Source organism: Manacus vitellinus, unplaced genomic scaffold, assembly GCF_001715985.3.
Source record: "Manacus vitellinus isolate BGI_N305 unplaced genomic scaffold, ASM171598v3 scaffold_6_pilon, whole genome shotgun sequence".
Taxonomy (NCBI): domain Eukaryota; kingdom Metazoa; phylum Chordata; class Aves; order Passeriformes; family Pipridae; genus Manacus; species Manacus vitellinus.
This window is the reverse complement of record NW_021940750.1, coordinates 18,949,552-18,967,904: the sequence shown is the minus strand read 5'-3', so window position 1 is coordinate 18,967,904 and position 18,353 is coordinate 18,949,552.

The following is an 18,353-nucleotide window of genomic DNA, read 5'->3' as shown; positions in this document are numbered from 1 at the left end:
GTTTCTGCTCAGCTAAAAGGGAACAACACTGCAACAGTCAGAGTTGGAGCCAGAAACTGCTGAAAATGCTCAATTCTGAGAGTTGCCTAAACCCATTGGGATCTTGCTACACCTGAGGGGAAAATGGAGCCTGAAATGTAATCAACAGTTGACATCTGGTTTTCCAAAGAGAAAGGATTAATGAAACCTACAATGTGTCCTTCCCACTGGTTTCCCAACCTTATCACATGGTATTAGTAAAGGAAAAGCAATAACAGAAGCAGCAATAAAATTACAGGCTGTGAGGTCTAATAGGTCCCCTTTCCTTGCTCACTCAGGATTCTAAAGGGAGCTAGCTAAAGTTGTGTGATGGACTCATAGCAACCCACTTGGGCAGGCTGTGCTGGGGTGATGGGAGGTGTGGGAGGAAAGGAAAGCTTCCTGGGAAGTCGAGCACTGGCAGTACAGCCCACTGGGGAGAGGGATGTGTGCGAGAGAGCAGACACTGGCGCCCATCTGGCCACACCACCCACCCTTCAGAGCAGCTCTTGTTCCATTGTATTTGCATTGTTATAAAGCAATTTTGATAATGTACCTGTGGTAGCATTATAATTAGATATTAATAGCATGTATTCATAAATCATTGCACATATATCTGCTCATAAGCATGACTGTTGTGTAGTGGGAGCTATCAATGACTCAAAGTAAAAATGTATGTAAATATGAACTGTAACAGTTTTCCCAAGATTATAAGCTGAAAGTACAGGCATGGGTTAGCTGTGGTTTATACATTCAAATTGACAGTTTCTTATACAAAATAATATAAAACTGAATAGAAGCTGCTGTGTTTTCCTGATCTGACCAGACCATTGCAAACCTTTCTGTGAATTCAAACTCCCCTTAGAGCAGATAGTTTGAAACTTCAGCTGATTTTTTTAAGCTTCTCAAACTGTATTTTTCATGTTTGATCCCTCAGAGTGACTGAACTGACAGTTCTGAAATTTTGCATTAATACTTGTTTCTAAGCTCATCAAGCATGAGAAGAAAGACATACTTATCACTAGAGTGAAGCAGAGCCTTATCCCCCAGCTGTATCACTAGAGCATGATGAATTGGTGTTTAACAAAATTCCTTAATGCCTCAGGCAATGACACAATTAAATCTGAGTTTTGCTTTTCCTTTTCCTTTGTACTGTACAAGTATGAAACTTAGAAACAGCTATAACTGTTATGTTATCCCTAATCCCCAGTGGATAGAGCCTTAGCGAGATATGACTATATGTAAAATTTTATGTATTGGATTGTTCTGGGACAGTCTAAAGGTCTAAGAAGAAAAGTGAACTCTCCAGGTTTGAAGAAAATAATGCTTGAAGATATTATCTTTCCTTATATTCATAGAATCATAGAAAGGTTTGGACTGGAAAGCAGCTTCTGAAAGATAATCTAGTCCAACCTCACATCATCTAGTCCAACTAGGCAAGCTGTGCCAAAATATTTTCAGTAGATTCACTAGTCTTTAATTCAAGGGTCTTTTTTTCTGTCTCTTTTAAGCATTTGGTATTGGCTGCTGTTGAAAATAGCATACTGAACGAGATAATACATGTTTCTCTGTTCCCTTTTTTGAGAGGAAAAAGAAAAAAGGATTTAGGGAGTGGCAGTGACTTGCATTCAAATAAGGATGATGTATTTGTCCCAATAATAAATTACTTTTGTGATGTACTGCATAATTAAAGTAATATAAAAAAATGGCTTGGGCACTTCTGAATGTGTAGATCTCTGTAGTTAAATGCAATCCTTGTCTCCAAAGGAAGTATACACTTCTAACTCATTTGGTTTTGAAGGATACAAGAACAGTAACGAGTTGCTAACCATGAAGTTCTTTTTCACTATCTGCCTGGTTAAGTAATACATTTGACAATACTTTCCAATAGTGTATCATTTCTAAAATTAAAACCACAGCTAAAATCAAATGAAAATATCATTAAATTGACACAGAGCAAAATAAAAATGGCTCACTATCAAATAATAAACTTAATCATTATTAGTTAAACTTAGCTAAAAATATGGAATAAAAACCCAATTTCTTCACAATCCAAAGACATAGCTACTTTTATTGATCAATTACAAAAACCCCAAAATGATAATAAATCTAATATTAAATGTTGTGTTTTCATATTCAGTCTACTATTGTGTAAAGGATTGCTGCACCTGTAGAGAGCAAACCAAGTTAAGTTTAATAACAACTGTATACACTGGTTTAATTAAATAGACATTAATAATGAATAGTTGAGAAAGTCACATAGAATTACAACAGTCTGTTATTTGGCTCCTTTACTTTTGGTTTTATAAGGATTCCTGTTGAATAGGGGCACTATTTACACAAAGAGTGTAAGTGAAAGTGAAAATATTTCAGGACTAAAACCTGTTCCTCACTCGCTCATATTTATGTGTTTGCAGCTGTCTGACAGAAACCCTACATTAAGTGTTGGAGATGCCATCATCTACAGATTATTTTCTCTTCTAGTGTTTCAAACGCAGGGATAACTCCCTCTCCCTCTCTAACATCTGTATAAAGACTTTGGCCACTGAAGATTAAAATTAGGTTAAAAGTCACTGGAGCAGGTGTACTGTTTCTGATTTGAAACAAAGTTTACATTTCTGCAAGACTATTGTCTTTTTTGTTTGGATTTTACATATTTCATAGGAAAGCCTCCAGGAGTACATTAAGAAACATGACAATCATTTGTCACTCATAGTACTTTGGGGAAGAAATTGTATGTTTAGTGTAATGTTTTGTTCATTTAAAAAGGATGTACACCTACTGCTTGTGCTCTTTGATTTTATTGTTATACAGTACTGCATTTTTACATCTGACATGAAAGTTATGGAAGTCAGCACTAAACTTTAAAGGTTTTGCCCTGAAGGTAAATCTCAATACATAGTTTCCAAGGATTTGAATACGGTTGCCTTCTTGCCCTTGGGAAACACTAGTAAGGAACTGTAGGACTCAGAATTGGAGGCACTTTCTTTCTGGCAAATACACAAGATCAGAGTGCAGCCATTTCATATCAGCTGAAGTTTTCCCGGTTTATTTTAAAACTTTTCTCAGGAAGTCGCGAAGTGTAAGAAAGTTCGAAAGTCTGACTAAGCTTACCACAGCAACTGAACTATGGCTATTATGTAACAGGCCACTCAGGCTCCTTTTGGTGTGCAGCTCCCTTAAGGCTCCATTTCATCCCATAAAGCTGATTTCAGATTTTTCTCTCTCCTCCCCATTCATTCAAGCATCTAAACTCTAGACATTACAAAATCATACATGTTAGTCAATCCCTTCCAGATACTTGGTGAGGACACTTAGAAGATGCATAACCATTTGATTTAAAGAAAAACCTTGAAGTTTCATATTTTAAAGACAGTATTAACAATTTAGGACATCCAGTTTTATCCTGTTTCTAACAATGTTGAGGAAACCTCTTTCTCTCACCATCCTCCACCTGTCTGTTCTTCCTCACAGTCTTCACACAAGGTAAAATGACTTAATAAAAGTTTGCTTTAAAAGACAGGAAGATAAACCTAGAAATAAATTCTAGATTCTTGAATGTTCATAAATCTGGTTTATATTTTCATAGAGAGAGTCTGCTTCTAATTATGCAAAAATCTTAGCCAATAATACTTTGACAGAATTTGAAATTGCCTGTTTAACATGTAGCAACAGCTGTTGACCAGATACTGAATTTATAACATATTTATACTTCTAACTGGAATCTGTGGATTTTTGTCAAGATGCAAGGGAAGAGGACATTTCTAAAGAAATCCTTTAATATATTGGGTGCTTTAATCTTCTCTGTCTTCTTTTAGTCCAACCACATCACTGTTCCTGCTCTGATGTTAATCAGAATGACTGGGTCATCCTCTTTTATAAGCTTGCTGGATTAATTCTTTTTCAAGGTCATCTATGAATTGACTTTAGTAAGCAATTATAAATTGGATGGTATTTTAATATTCTACCCTCTCCCTGAGCTATAATCTAGAAATGATGAGAGACAAAAAGAAATCCAGAGGAGTTTGCATTTTAGAAAGCAACATGATGAACACCATTATCCAATACCTTTATAATTTCTCCTGCCCTGAACACCCTTATCTTTCCCACTGAGTTCAAAGAGAGTTGAGGGAAATTCAACATCTTCCAGAAACAGTGTTTTAGTTTTTTAGCTAACATAGCTGCCTACAATCTCTGGAGAAATCTGTTGATATTGGTACTTGATACACTTAAGCTTGAGATTCAGAATTCTGTTCTATTACAAATACATCTCTATTATGGTAACAGAACGAACTCTCTCTCTGCCTTTGATGTTGCCTTTTGAATTTTAACATTAAAAAGCAGTATTTTCCTTCACTGTATTTTTAAAAGAATTTGAAACTGTTTAGGAAACTGCTTTGGGGCCATCACCCAGCAATAAAATACTGTCATAGTGTAATAGAAGATTATTCCATTGCTTGTTTAAAAAAACTCCTATTGGATACCTGCAGAACCTTGGGTTCAAAGGGCACAGATTGTAAAGACCAGTTCAATAAGGATTGCAGATCTACTGGTTAAAGCCCTCACAAGCATTTTCTACTACATAACTGTGTTTAGACCCAACCACAACATGTGTTCTTAAGCATCTTTCAATGTCACCATGATAAAGCAGTGATTTTCCCCTGACTGACTCTTTGGTGTGCTTTCTAAGCACAGAAAGCAAGCTACGGCTTTCTCTCTGACTCCTCGCAGACCAGCAGTACAGCTGCCTCAGGTCTCAACAGGCTTGTTAGTTAGTCACAGTCATTTTCAAGACTATGAGAAAAGATAGAAAGCAATTCTGTTGCTTTAAGTTAAAAAAAGAGAAAAAAAAAAGGATAAAGATAAATGGAGAACATCGCTGTGATAGAATGTGTTCCTCAAGGGGAATACTAATATTTGCCCATGAGGATTCTGCTAAGGGGTTCAGACTGTGCTATGGAAAGAGGACATAACCTAAAACATTCCTGGTGCTATCAATACATCCAACCAACAAAAATCTAGAAGAAAAATTTTTCCCATTTGCATCAGTATTTTGGGAGAGGAGTGTGTTCTGTTTGGATCAGGATAGGCTCGAATCATGGTTTTGATGTGGAACTATGTAAAATTCTGGGGTTTGCTGGGCTTTTACTCTAAGCCATAAACAGGAGATAACAGCTGCTTAGTGTTTTAATTTTGTATTCACAAGAATTGTAAACAAAGAGCAAAATAAATCGCTTATGCTATGAACCTTTTTTCTTGCTCTATTTATGAATGTTGATTTCACTGCCATTCAGTCCTGCCAAGAGCTGATACACATAAAATCAAGACAATAGATGCAACTCTTGTGCCCTTTCCTTATAGTTTCTTTTTGAAGGTATGTGTCAAGCAGATAATGCTGGAAATCTAACTGCTTGGTTTTTTTCTGCAGACTTTATGCATCATAGGTAACTACAGTGCATACTGCCCCATGATCATCAAGGCTTTAGGCATTATTAGGCAGATGACTACCGGAATGAGAATTCCTGCAGAATGAGAATTCTGCCTTCACATAGGCAGGACATCCTGAGGCTATCCAAGATAAGAATTATGGCATTAGGACAATGAGGCAGAAGAGTCTTAGGCTATCGTCAATACTCTGTACCAGTCTCTCTCCAGACTGTATAGATTGGTTTTTTTTAATGTTTATAATCTGCATATGCTCATAATCTGAAGATAATAGGAAAGTTGCCTGTTACTCTATAGAACCATATAAAATCTTTTTATCTAAAGAACAGAAATCAGGCTTAGTGTCAGGAATGCTGGAACAGTAAAGCCTCAGTAATTTCAGTAACCTACTTCTCTGTCACTGGATAACAGCCAATTTTCATTTCTGCTGTGGGTAGTAACATGACAATGTCAAATTAAAAGCGGTTTTTTTAATGCATTCTTCTAAAGTAGAAATACTGTGTTCTCTTTTTGAAGGAAAAGAAATTTGATATTTCTATTTCAATGTCTTTTACAGAAACCATTAATTTACACTTTCCAACATGCCTTATATGGAATTTGAGCCTTTCTGAATCCAATGGCAAAATTCCACTGCTTTTAATGGGGGTAACGATTTTCTTTTCTATGTATGCATATTCATACAGGTGTTATTATGGGCATTCACTTGAGTAGATCACTTTAGTTCAGTCTTCCACTATTGTTTTGGTAAGATCCCTGCTCATTCAACCCCTTACCCTGCTTTTCAGGCACAGAGGATTGTTATTTTAAGTGGTACAATTTACATGCAGTGTGACCCTGTGCATTCAGACAGGGGATCTGTGCTATGTGCTTATGTGCACTAGTGATGCTCTAGAAAGCACATCCTGGAGTACAAACTGGGGTCAAATAAGACACCTTCGGAAATATGGCACTATAGAGAAAAAATGGTACTCAGCTCCAAAATATTTGTCTTTCTCTACTCAGGCTTCAGAGTGAAGCCATTCCACCCAAGCCTGCTATCTCTTCGAATTCACTTTCTTTCATCACTAAAGCAATGAATTTTTCTTCCTGGAAAGTTTAATTTTGTGCTTTTGTGCCTGACTATTTGAGGATGTATTACACACTGCATGTAGCAGTTTGACACAGCCATGGGACAGCGCTCCCACTCCCTGCACAGGCAATCGTGCCTAAAAGAGGAGCCATGAAAGTGAGCGGCCTGTGCCAGGTGCAGCTGTAGCCATGAACAGGTTTACTAGGGACCACTGCAATGGTCAGGAAATCTGGATGTGACAGGGTTATGACTAGCATACATTGATTTATCCTAGCCCCCTGAGGTTATTGTGTCACATGTCTCCCAGATGCTCTGGTGCTCTCCCAGCCCTGAAACCCAATTCAGTCATCCTCCTTGATATCTTGCCAGAATTCTGGAGCACAGAGATAGATCCAGACTGGCAAGCTGCTCTTCTTAGGGATTTTCCTCCTGAGCAGGAGGTGTGCTACTGCTGCCAACCACATAAATGATAATTCTGAATACTCTCAATGCCTCTCTTTTCTCCCTCTCTCTCCTTACCTATTACTGGAATGACAGAACTCAAAGTGAAGACTTGACTGGGAAGGTGCATTTTCAGTCCGCTCAAGGTTTTTGCACAAGAGGTCTCTATCAGTGATGCAGCTATGTTTCCCTGGACACAGTATAATCTGGGGGTCCGCACACATTACAGTGTAAAATAAATTTTTTTAACTTTCTAACATGACGAAGAAACCATGACTCTGTAGCAACTTGCACCATGAACTGAGTGAGCCCCAGAATATCAAGAGAAAGGACCTGCACACTCGAATATTTTGCTGTCCTATTTCTTGCCTTGTGTGAATTAGGGCTACAAGCTTCACATTGGTATTGAGGAGGTCATTTGTCACACACACAGAAATAAATTAAAGGGAAGATCAATGGTGACAAGCATACAAGACTATTGAACAGCAGAAACTGTTCAATCCTTTTGCGAATGAGAAGAGTTTCACAGTCCTCTGGTCCTGTTGCCATAATTCCACCACACCAGCAATGAATGTATTCAAACACGCCGCTGAACTGGCATTACATAGATATATGTAATTAACTATACTATAGACTACAGACTATACAAGTCTAAATTTGAAGTCTAAAGCTAAAGGTCTATATAAAGCCTACTTTTTAAGGAAGGGTGTTTCATGTAACGTTTGCTGACCTAGAAAGAAAGCAATTTAAATTATTGAAGGATTCCCTAATCCCGTTTAATTTATTTTCCTGAAAGAAACTGAAAATTCAGTTGCTCTTACAGACTTTTCTTGTGCTTATGGGATAGTCCCTTTGCATTAAAAAAAAGAAAAAAAAGAAGAGAAAAAAACCTGTGTATGTTTCATGACCAATTATAATTAAACTAGTAAGCTAATCTTTACAGTGTCAGGAGAGGATAAATTCTCTCTGTAGTAACTAATATGACCAGTCTGGCAAGAGGATTCAGAGTTGGAAGCTTTATCTTGTCTGCCTCTCTCCTTTGCTTATCTCTCACCAAAGGAGTCTGGCTAAATCTAAAACAGCAACCAAGCCCCCTTCCTGTTTCCCTGGAAATGTTATCCATTGTGAGCAGTGACTTGAAGTCACAATTGCTTGGGAATCTTTTTTAAAACATAATGTTGAGATTTTAGCTAAGATTAGGTATATTCACTCCCCTAAGTTTTATTATGCTGACATAGAAAGTCTTTGGGAATTACTCAAGTAATTAATTTTTTCCTCCTATTTTTCTTTAATATTTAAATGCTGAAGAATAAAAATCCCTTTTCTTATACACTGGTGCAAAGCACAGGTAAGACTAAAACCAATACATTTAAAAGTGGATGATTCTCACTGGCTTTATAGCAGCAAACATTGTAATCTTGGTCCAGACTAGTAAGAGACTAATAGAGAACACATTGACCAAGAGCACTGTTTCTCTAGATATTTCTGTAAGAGCTCTTTCCTTTGGAATGCAAACTGAATGTTGTAGACAGGCCTCAATTTAGTATCAACTTCAAAGGAACAATCTCTGTCAAACACATCATGTTCCTAGGTTGTCTGAAGATGAAGACATACTGACACCCTTTCTGTCATGGAAAAAGGAGGGAAGAGAGCTTTGTTTAGTCCAAATCCCCATGTGTTGCTTTCCGATACATCAAAAAACTGGTATGGAGTCAGTGTCTCTAAATAAGAAAAAGAAAAAAAAAAGACAGCTCAGTGATTAATATGCTTACTTGAATGTCAGCGATGTATGTTCAATCCTTCTTCTGTCAGACTATGGAGCAGGGATGTGAAGCAAAAACCTGTTCTTCAGGAGAAGATCCATCAATCTTAATTGGGCTTCTGTATCAGTCTCTCCTGACAATTTTTTTTTCAGTGGATATAAAATACAGAAATATCACTGCAGCAGAAGTAACTCTGCTTTGTCATGAAAAATGCCTTAACTTTCAGGCTACGGGATTTCCTTTCTCCATCCTTTTGCTGACTGCATTTTGTGCAAGGCTTTATGCATTAGGGGAACTAAGCTGATTTTATTCATCTGAGATCAAAGAATAATAATAATACAGAAGGGACAATTCTTGTCAAGTGTAAAGTCAAACTGCACATGTGTTTAATGGGAAAAATGTAAAGTACTTTACAGGAAGAAAAATGAGTGTGTAGAGGAGGTGCCTCTAGAGTGTTAAATCATGGCATAGCAGAGGCTTTGAAGATCCATTCTTTAATTGGAAGTGGTAGCACAATGCCTAAAGTCCTTTATGGATCCAGTTGGGTGTTCTCAGGGTAAAATATGAAGGACAGTCAGAAAATATATAGGGCGGAAATTCAGTGTAGAGCAAATCCATTGTCTTCAAGTTTTTCTTCCATCCCTCCATGTGGGGCACAGATGCAGTCCCACGAACACACTACCTTACTCCTATACAGTCTCCTTGTACCTGACCTCTCCTCCCAGAAGAAGCCTCTTTGGCATGCCCAGACTGCCCTGGGGGATCAGGCATAAGCAGAACACGCTCTGCCAAATAAGAACATCTTATTTGTACCTAAGACACAGTAACTATTGTTCTTGGGTTGTATATGCTTTATTCCCTGTGGCATCTGCTAATATATTCTTGGTTTGATTCTTATCTTTTACTGACACACATCAGAAGCATTTCTAAACCTCTGGGTGGAGAAGGGTTTGACATTTCTAGTTCAGATCAATATCACATCATCAGGGATGGGTCAAACACTTGCAGCTCTCGTTCCTGTATTACTTATTCACATTCAACTGTCTCTCACCTTTTATTGACCTTTTCTATCCAACTAATATAAAACCAAGGCCCTTTGAACCCAAATGCCACATGGTGCAGCTGGATTGCAGGCTATTGTCCTGGGTAATGGGCAACTAAAGTAATGACATGCAACATGCACTGCTGGTTCCAGCCTTATCTGTGAAAACACTGCTGACTGTGAACCAACTTCCTAGGGAACTTGGCCTGTTTGTAGAGCTCATTGGTACATAAATTAAACTCCTGCAGATCCTAGGCTCTTCCCCGCATTATAGTGTAACTGATGAGCACCAAGCACAAATTACTGTGACTGTGTTTTCATACCACATAAAAGCAGACAAAGTGCATGATGGCTGAAATCTGAAACCAGCAGAGCAGTGATGACTGTCCCTCCCTTCACAGACAATTCCTGCACTCTGACAATCTTGAAGGGCAGCCTCTGGCTGGCACCACTTTCAATGTCGTCACGAAGCAAGGCCACTTTTTGTTTTCACATCCTATTATTCACGGCTTGTTTTAAAATATGTTTATGTGGATGTTAAGATTTTTTTTGTTGTTGTGGGTTTTTCTTTGTTTGGTTGGTTTTTTTGTCTTCGGCTAACCAGTAGTTAGAGCTTTATTTTGTCATATAAAGAGAATGCATATCTTTCTCAAGGATTCCCAGAATATTTGGGGATGAAATGTTCAGATATGGGCAGAATGGGTATAGATATACCCACTGCAAATGGGTATGCAATTTGCATATGTGCACCTTTCCTTTTACATACACATAACCACCACAGAACAGACTAATGACAGGCTCAGGTGGGAGTCAGTCTGCACAGCTCTATGATGTTCACATATTGTCTGCAGTCCTGAGATGTTCATACCACCAGTACAAGGAGTGTCTCTGTGCTGCTATTATATGATATAATCTAATGGAAATAATAAGTCAATCACGCCAGAACCTGGCACACAACCCCAATACAAAAATTAAAAACTATAATCAAAATAACAGAACCCGCTTGTGGATGAAAATGTAGATCAATAATTGTGAATGTATAATTGCTAATGTATGGAATATGTGACTGTGTTCTGAAATGAGTTTGCTTTTGAGTTGATAAACCTTAATCTTTGAAAAACAACATTCTCATATGTCATAACAGATATTTGTTTCATTTAAATTGTGAAAAACTGTCAGAGTTGCTAGGATTTTAACCCTCTCATGAAAGAAGTTCAGGTAAGACATATCCACTACTTAAACCATGAATCATTTCTGGAAAATAAAGTTAAGATATGAATTTAATTTTCCTATTTTAATTAGACAGACTAGCAGCCCAGTCCTGAATATTCCACATCCTGGTATGTGGGAAGTCCAAAGGCAGACAGTAATTTTGCTTCTTGAGCCTATTTGCATTTAAAATGGACTTCTTCCAGAGCACATAGAGAACTCCTTTGGTTTTATTTCCTGTAAAATTTCCGGCTCCTAGGTACCATTTTATGAGTATAGAGCCATTTAGGATAGCAAGGGTAAGTATTGCTGAACACACATTTAGCACACAAGTGCAAAGAACAGCACTGTTGGCCTTTTTACCATGATAAACAGAGAAAAAAAGCCATATGCCACACAGTAAGATCCTCTTAAAATCTTCTCCCCCTTCTGTAGTATACACATACTCTGCTTCTATTTCTTGCAAGCAAACAATGAGGAACCTTTAAAACAGACTTTCTTGAGAAGGAAATGTTTCAAGAAGGGCCATTATTTAAAAAGGGAAAGGGTGGAAACGTATCAGTAAGGTGAACTAAAGCCTTTTCAGTCTGTCTAGTCTCACAAAAAGAATGGCAATAAATGTTTCCATAGAAGGTATGTTTATCTCCCATAAACTTCCTGAAAAGAATTATTTCACTAGACTCAGAATATTCTTCCTTCCTTTTACTTTTTTCATTTTGAATTAGCTGCTTGTGTAGACAAGCAGCTGCTGCCTCTCCATCTCACAGCTGCTCTCTCTTGAATTTATTCTTACTAATCTCTATCCCTTGCCCATTTTCAAGCAAATACTTCAAGACTCTCTCAAATGGTCAGTCTGGGCAAAAGGCCAGGAAGTGAAATCAACTCTTTACCACTAGATTTCCTTCTATTTTACTTTATTTCCTGAGGAAACTTTGCCTCATCTCAAAAAGGCTGCCAGTCTCAGAATTTTGTTGTAGAAATACAATAATATAGGAAGTTACTGAAAATGTGGGTGTGGTTTTCTCACTTCAAATGAAAATTCATTGATTTTCAAAAATGCTTTTATTTAGGTAAAAATCTGATAAAATATTAGAAATCTCTGATAAGATATGGGTAAATCTAAACTAGTCTCTCATTCTCCTCTTTTGCTTGCTTTTTTCCTAGGATAAGAGGACATCAGAACTGTACTCAACATTTTTCCAGGCCTCCAAACCCTATAATTTATACTGGTTGGTGATAGCATCCCCGTGGACCAGGAAGGAAATGGCATAAAGGTGGTGTAGAACTCATTATGACAATAATGCCTTCTAAGGATGGTCTTTGAGCCACAAAGCAGCTTAAAAAGGCTGTGGGCATCCCTCAGTATACAGTGGGTCTCCCTCAGCTGCCTAAAAGAATATGCCTGAAGAACCACAGGCTGCTTTTATGTGGTAACTGCCTCTTACTTTAGCTGTGGTTGTCATTTGCTCTCTGCTGACAGCCCTGCATCACCTGGCATCAGGCTGCTGTGGGGACTGCCCCGATGTGCAGACCTGCCTGCAGTCAGCTGCACCAGCTCTCACACCAGCACGCGTGCCACACTGGGCAGTGGCAGCAGGGACATGGCCTCTCAGCCCCCTCTGTCACTCTGGTACTTCAATGGTGGTGAATGATCTTAATTCTCCTGTCTTTTCTTTAGATTTCTTCCCTATTCTTTCTGTGTCTACTCCCTGTTTTCCTGCCTACTCATTTTATTCTGTGCTGCATCTTTCTATTCCCTCAATTTACCCTGCATTCTCAGCCTTATTATCTTTTTTCTCTCCCCTCCACTCCCCTTTCCTCCCCTCCCCTCTCTTCTCCTGCCCTTCCCTTCCCTCCCCTCCCTTTCCTCCCCTCCCTGGAATCCTTAACTCACTAAAGATGAATGGAATACATAATTAGTAATGGAAACACGAACATCTAAACTGAACAGGTTTTAAGGTGAACATATGTATATTGGGTAATGCTACATCCACATCACAGATTTCACAAATTTCACAGAATATTCTGAGTTGGAAGGGACCTGCAGTTCACCTACTAAATGTCCCCCTAGCAAGTCAGGATTAGTTATATTTTATGTCCATGTCATAAACATAACAAATACACTAATGTGTTCATAACAGCAGTTAAATATTATTCCTTATTATTAAAGAAGTCCCATAGCTATGTGATAATGTCATTGGAAACTGTTATTACAGTAGACAGGAACTTGCATGACCCCTACTGGGTTATCTTTTCCAAACTCTGTAGGTGAACCTTGTAATCTACGAAGCCCTTTCCAGAGGTGAATAATTAAATTCTTACAATCGTGCAAGTTCTTACAATAAGACAAAAATTCTTAATTTCATTCCCTGTCCTGTTACCTGGAAAAGTAACCAAAGCATGCTGGATTCCAATTGGCATTTTTACTCCCTGTTGCAAGTTGTTTGTCTGAGTGCACAGAAATTCATGCAAATCTTGTCACACTGTTGAAATGAGACATTCATTGACTTCAAGAGGATCTTATTTTTAAAATTTAGGTATTTTCTTAAAGAAGACTATAACCATTTAGTGAGCAAATACTTTTCTTTGCCTAAACACAAGTTACATGTGAAATGCAGGGCTGCCTTATTATTTGATAAACTACTTCTTACATACAGATACCAATTGCATGAAACAGTGAGGAAAGGAGGATTTAACCCATAATTTTTGAGGCACACTGTCAAATGACATCAATTCTCACTTGTTCAAAATACGTGTTTACATTCAGTTATTTAAATTATTACTCATATCTTAGCAGAATACTGAAAGATAGAAAGTAAGTTTTGACTTTGCCCACAAAAAATTCAGCAGAAGGATGTCTGGATCCAGTAGAGATATGAGTTGGGGCAAGAGGGAAGGAGAGAGCTCTTAGGGACAGTACAGACTGTCCACTGCCAACTAGTGTAGACTCCACAAGGCTGCAGCAAGCTAAAATGCTGGAACTGTGCAAACAGGCAATGCTGCCATACTATTGATCTTCTTCGTCTCTTGCTCCCTCTCCACAGTTTCCAACCCCAAAGAAATCTGTAGCATGCAACAGACGGCAATAAGTTTACCTGTACAGGCCAGGTGATAAATGGAGCTGCATCAGCAGCCCTCCTTTACACTAGCAGAAAAGAGAGGCTGCAGCTGCCTTCTCCTGTTAGACACTGCACCCAGGTTTTGTGGCATGATGGGTAGACAGATCTTTTTCCAGACACTTTTCTGTATCCCTTCTGGGGATGAGAAGTTACTACACCATCCATTTACCTCCGAGAAGCAAAATATGGCTCTTAGTAAGATCAGGATACTGTATCTCTCTACAAGGCTACTTCTAATGAAAATACACCCCCTTAGGCCCTAGAAGTAGCAAAGTATGTGCTGGTATATGGCTGACATATTTTCTGCTTAGTTACAAAAAGAATAGCCTTAATTTACCTTATAAAAATGCAAAAGGAATTTACCCTAAAAGAGAGAAGTAGTTTTATTAATTCAGTGCTTCTCTCATCACTCCTTAGTAAAAATGTACATATTATAATAAAACAGATACAGTTACACAATGAAAAAAAAATAACCTAATGGCTCTTAACAAAATTCCAGTTAAAGCAAGCAACTGGTTTTTCAAGGACTCAGATCTACACAGGAAAAAGACTAAGGAATGACTACACCTAAATAAGGCTTTTACTGCTAAGAACAGCTACATTAGGGTTCATCAATCAATCATAATATTCACATTTCGTGTAATAAAGAATTCTGGTACCGGCATTTGTGTGTAACTAATCCTCTCTTCCAAAAAATGATTTCTTCAGCCAAAGCCCCATGAAGACACTTAATGAAAGAGTGAATTCTTATTTACTTAAAAGTAAGAACTAGAAAGAACAATGCAAACCAGAGGAAGAGTTTTCTGGAAATCTAGTAGACCTGTTAGTTTTAAAAGATTTTGTAGGACTCTCAGGGGTAGTCAGAGGAGAGAAGAGCAGGTATACAGGCAGATAAAGCAGACACAAAGCAACCGCCTCTATATCCTGCTGGTGAAAGCCTTCGGCTTTGGTACACAGTGTTTTCATCTTTCTGTGGACTATGGGCTCCCTCAATGAGACTGAACTGCCCGGGGCACTGGTGGCTAGCCTGTTGTTTCTAAACTGGTTTGCCAGTTTGTTGGTTCAAATATAGCCTCAGAAATTAAAGTCATGGCCTGTGCGAAATGAGCTGGTAGTAGCCAGTGGAGAGATCATCCCGGACAGCTCAAATCACGCCCTTGTTGACAGCTGAGATGGGAAGTAAGGGAGCAAATGTTTTCATGTACTGAGCTGCATTCTCCTCCCCAGGGACAGAGTCTTAGGTTTGAAGCATAACATGGAAATTTTGGGGCTTCTAGATTATCCCTTCTATTTACAATGTTTAGCTTCTCTTCAGCTATAATAAATGAATTCAGTTTTGAAAGAGAAAACAAACTGAAGCTGTAGGATTATAGTGGAATATTAGGCAAAGCCTTGTAAGCATTCCCCAGCAAGATAGCAATAGTAAAGCTGTAGCACTCTCTCTTCTCTTCCAAACCTATCCACCAAACTTGGGGAAAATGGCTCAAGATACTAAGGCACATGCAGAAGCACAGCTTTTGTACATCCTCAAGAAAACTAAGGGGCTAAAGCAATAGTTCATTTAGTTTGGGTGCATTTAAAGCTAGATCCAGTGAAGAACTAGAGATCTAAATACTAGATGCAAAATGAATCGCATCTTTCCAACTTAAAAGCACAGGCAGATAGTGAGAATCTCCACATGCTGACCCACACAGGCATATGGTTCAATGCCTCTGCATTGAGTGCCTGATGCACTGTGGAGAAGATTCAATGCAGGAGTCACAACTCCACTAGGCAGCAGAGCTCTGAAAACACAGCTGCTACAACACTGTAGATTTTTAGGTGGGTCACTGTTACCACCTCTATATCTTGATTAAACAAAAATCTGATTTCATCTAGAAGTACACCAACAAGTTCTTAACTAAAAAGTTATGAATGTGTAAATTCAGTTTGCCTCTAAACAACTTCATCTATTTCATGTATTTCAAAATGTTGTTGCTTTGTTAACTCTCATGATTACAATTCTTGCAATAAACAGAATTTTTGTACATGTGGGGATCCAGTGTACGTCCAGTGGGGATGCAGAAACAACTAGCAAGATGTTTCCCAAAGCAAAAATGAATTAACTAATAGATGCATATTTTGAGGATAGGCTATTTGATTTTTGTATTTTTATATAAATCTGAAATAAGTTTTTAAATTATTGTACCTCTCATAGAATCATACGATTGTGCAAGTTGTAAGGAATCCTGAAAGATCACCTGCTCCAACCTTCTGTGGTAAAGGGACCCTAGATGAGATTATTATCTGGCACACTGTCCAACTGCATCTTGAAAACCTGCAGCGATGGGGACTCCATCACACCCCTGGGAAGGTTTGATGCCAATTTGTGCCCCAAAGAAGGTGCGGAGAAACTGCTCAGAGACAGAATTTTCAGTCTATAAGCAGGAGGTATTTATTTTACAGCCGGGGAGCAGCCAGGTTGCCTGGACAAACTGCTCCAATAGAGAAACTTACAATTGAGCTTTTCATACACTTTTTGCCAAGCAATTACATCACATATTATGAATATTCATTACACTGCAACATCTACTTTTAATATTCATAACAGGTAGAGTTGAGGCGGAGTTAGAGGCGTGGTCTTTAATTTGGGGAGAACTTCAGTGGTCGTTCCTGTGTTCCTTCATCATGAACTCAGTGTCCTTTCATCATCATCTTCATAAACTTTTGAACCTTCCCTAATTTGGGTAGTTTCCTTGTGCGTTTGACAGGGATTTTCAGTATCTGGCAAGAGTACCTGATTTCTTGGCTTGTCCCTTTTCTTATCTCCCTTTGTTTTTCTCCCATATGTCCTTTTTTTTGTGTGTGCTAGCATTTTTAGTTCTTTCTGTTCATGCTTATGTTCTCTTATGTCAGAGTGTCCTGTATTCTAGTGAATTTATTGCCTCCGCTATTTCTTAATACTAAGTTCTCTGTGCCTTGCTTAAAGCCTGCATTTCGTGTTTAACTCTCTCTAATCCTTACATTGCTTTACTAAATTCGCTTTCCAGGTCTTACCTGGCTTCAGGTTGTTCTGGTCAGTGATCATTCTTAGTGTAAAAAAATATTTCTTATATTGCTTTGGAGTTTCATCGCAGAGTGTGTCTTTCTAATCTAATTCTCTGAGGTGTCCAGCGAACATGTGTTATATCTCGGGTAGGCCTAGAGTCTGCAATCTGTGCAGGCTGGTGACAAGCTGGCTGAATGGGACTTGTTATCCACATTTATTCCCTCCAAAGAAAAATTAAATTCTTAAGCAAGGGCTGAACAGATGCAGAGCCTACAAGCATACTGGAGCAGTGAGGGCACTTTGCGCAAGACAGAGTCCACCTGGAGCCTCGATCCAAGACTGTAGAACTCATGCCCCAATGGACTGCAACTACTGAGGAACTCCACTTTTTAAAAAAATCCAGATTGATTATTTATTTTCTGCTTTTTCCTCCTTTGCCTCCCCCCTTCCTCCAGGGATTCAAACACTAGAAATCTGTATTATATAACACTCACAAAAACAAAAACATTGACAGGGGTTCTTCCAAAGTAACAGCTGGAAAAATGAAATGCACACATATGCTTGCAGTTTTGTGCCACATAAAATACTTGCGGAAGAAACTTGGATGTGCGCTGTATCTGAATGTATATGTCAGGTAACAGCATACAGAAATAACACTAAGGAGTGTAAAAATGAGGTGACATGGGGACTGCATACAGAGGAGCAGTTACAGTGGATTAGTTAAACTCATTCAAGAACAACCTACTGGAAGTCATTGCTGGCACCTAATCTGGGATGTACGTAGGCCAACCTGCTGGAAAACTGCGAGCTGAATCAGTTTTTGTGAGTGTTAAATCACCTCATATATGGGGAGCTAGGGCGTTGATTGCACAGCCTCACCTAACCCAGAAGCCTCCATCCTTCAAGGAAGGATCACTGAAGCTGGACCGCTTTTCTCCTCGCTTGAAGGCTGTACAAGAAGCGTGTAAGACGGGCCCGGGCATCTCGGGGATACGGGCCTGAGACGGGGCCGGTTACCCCGGTCCCAGCGCTGCGGCTCTGGGCTTCGCCACCCTCCGGCCCCTCCGGCAGCGGTGCTGGCACCGTCCTCCCCCGCGGCTGGACACCCGCCCACCGGGATGGGCGAGCGCTTCCAGGCGGCTCAGGGAACTGCTTGTCCCCCGCCCTCCAACAGATGGAGGATGCCGAGGTCAGCCCTGGCCCCCGACACGTTTCCTCC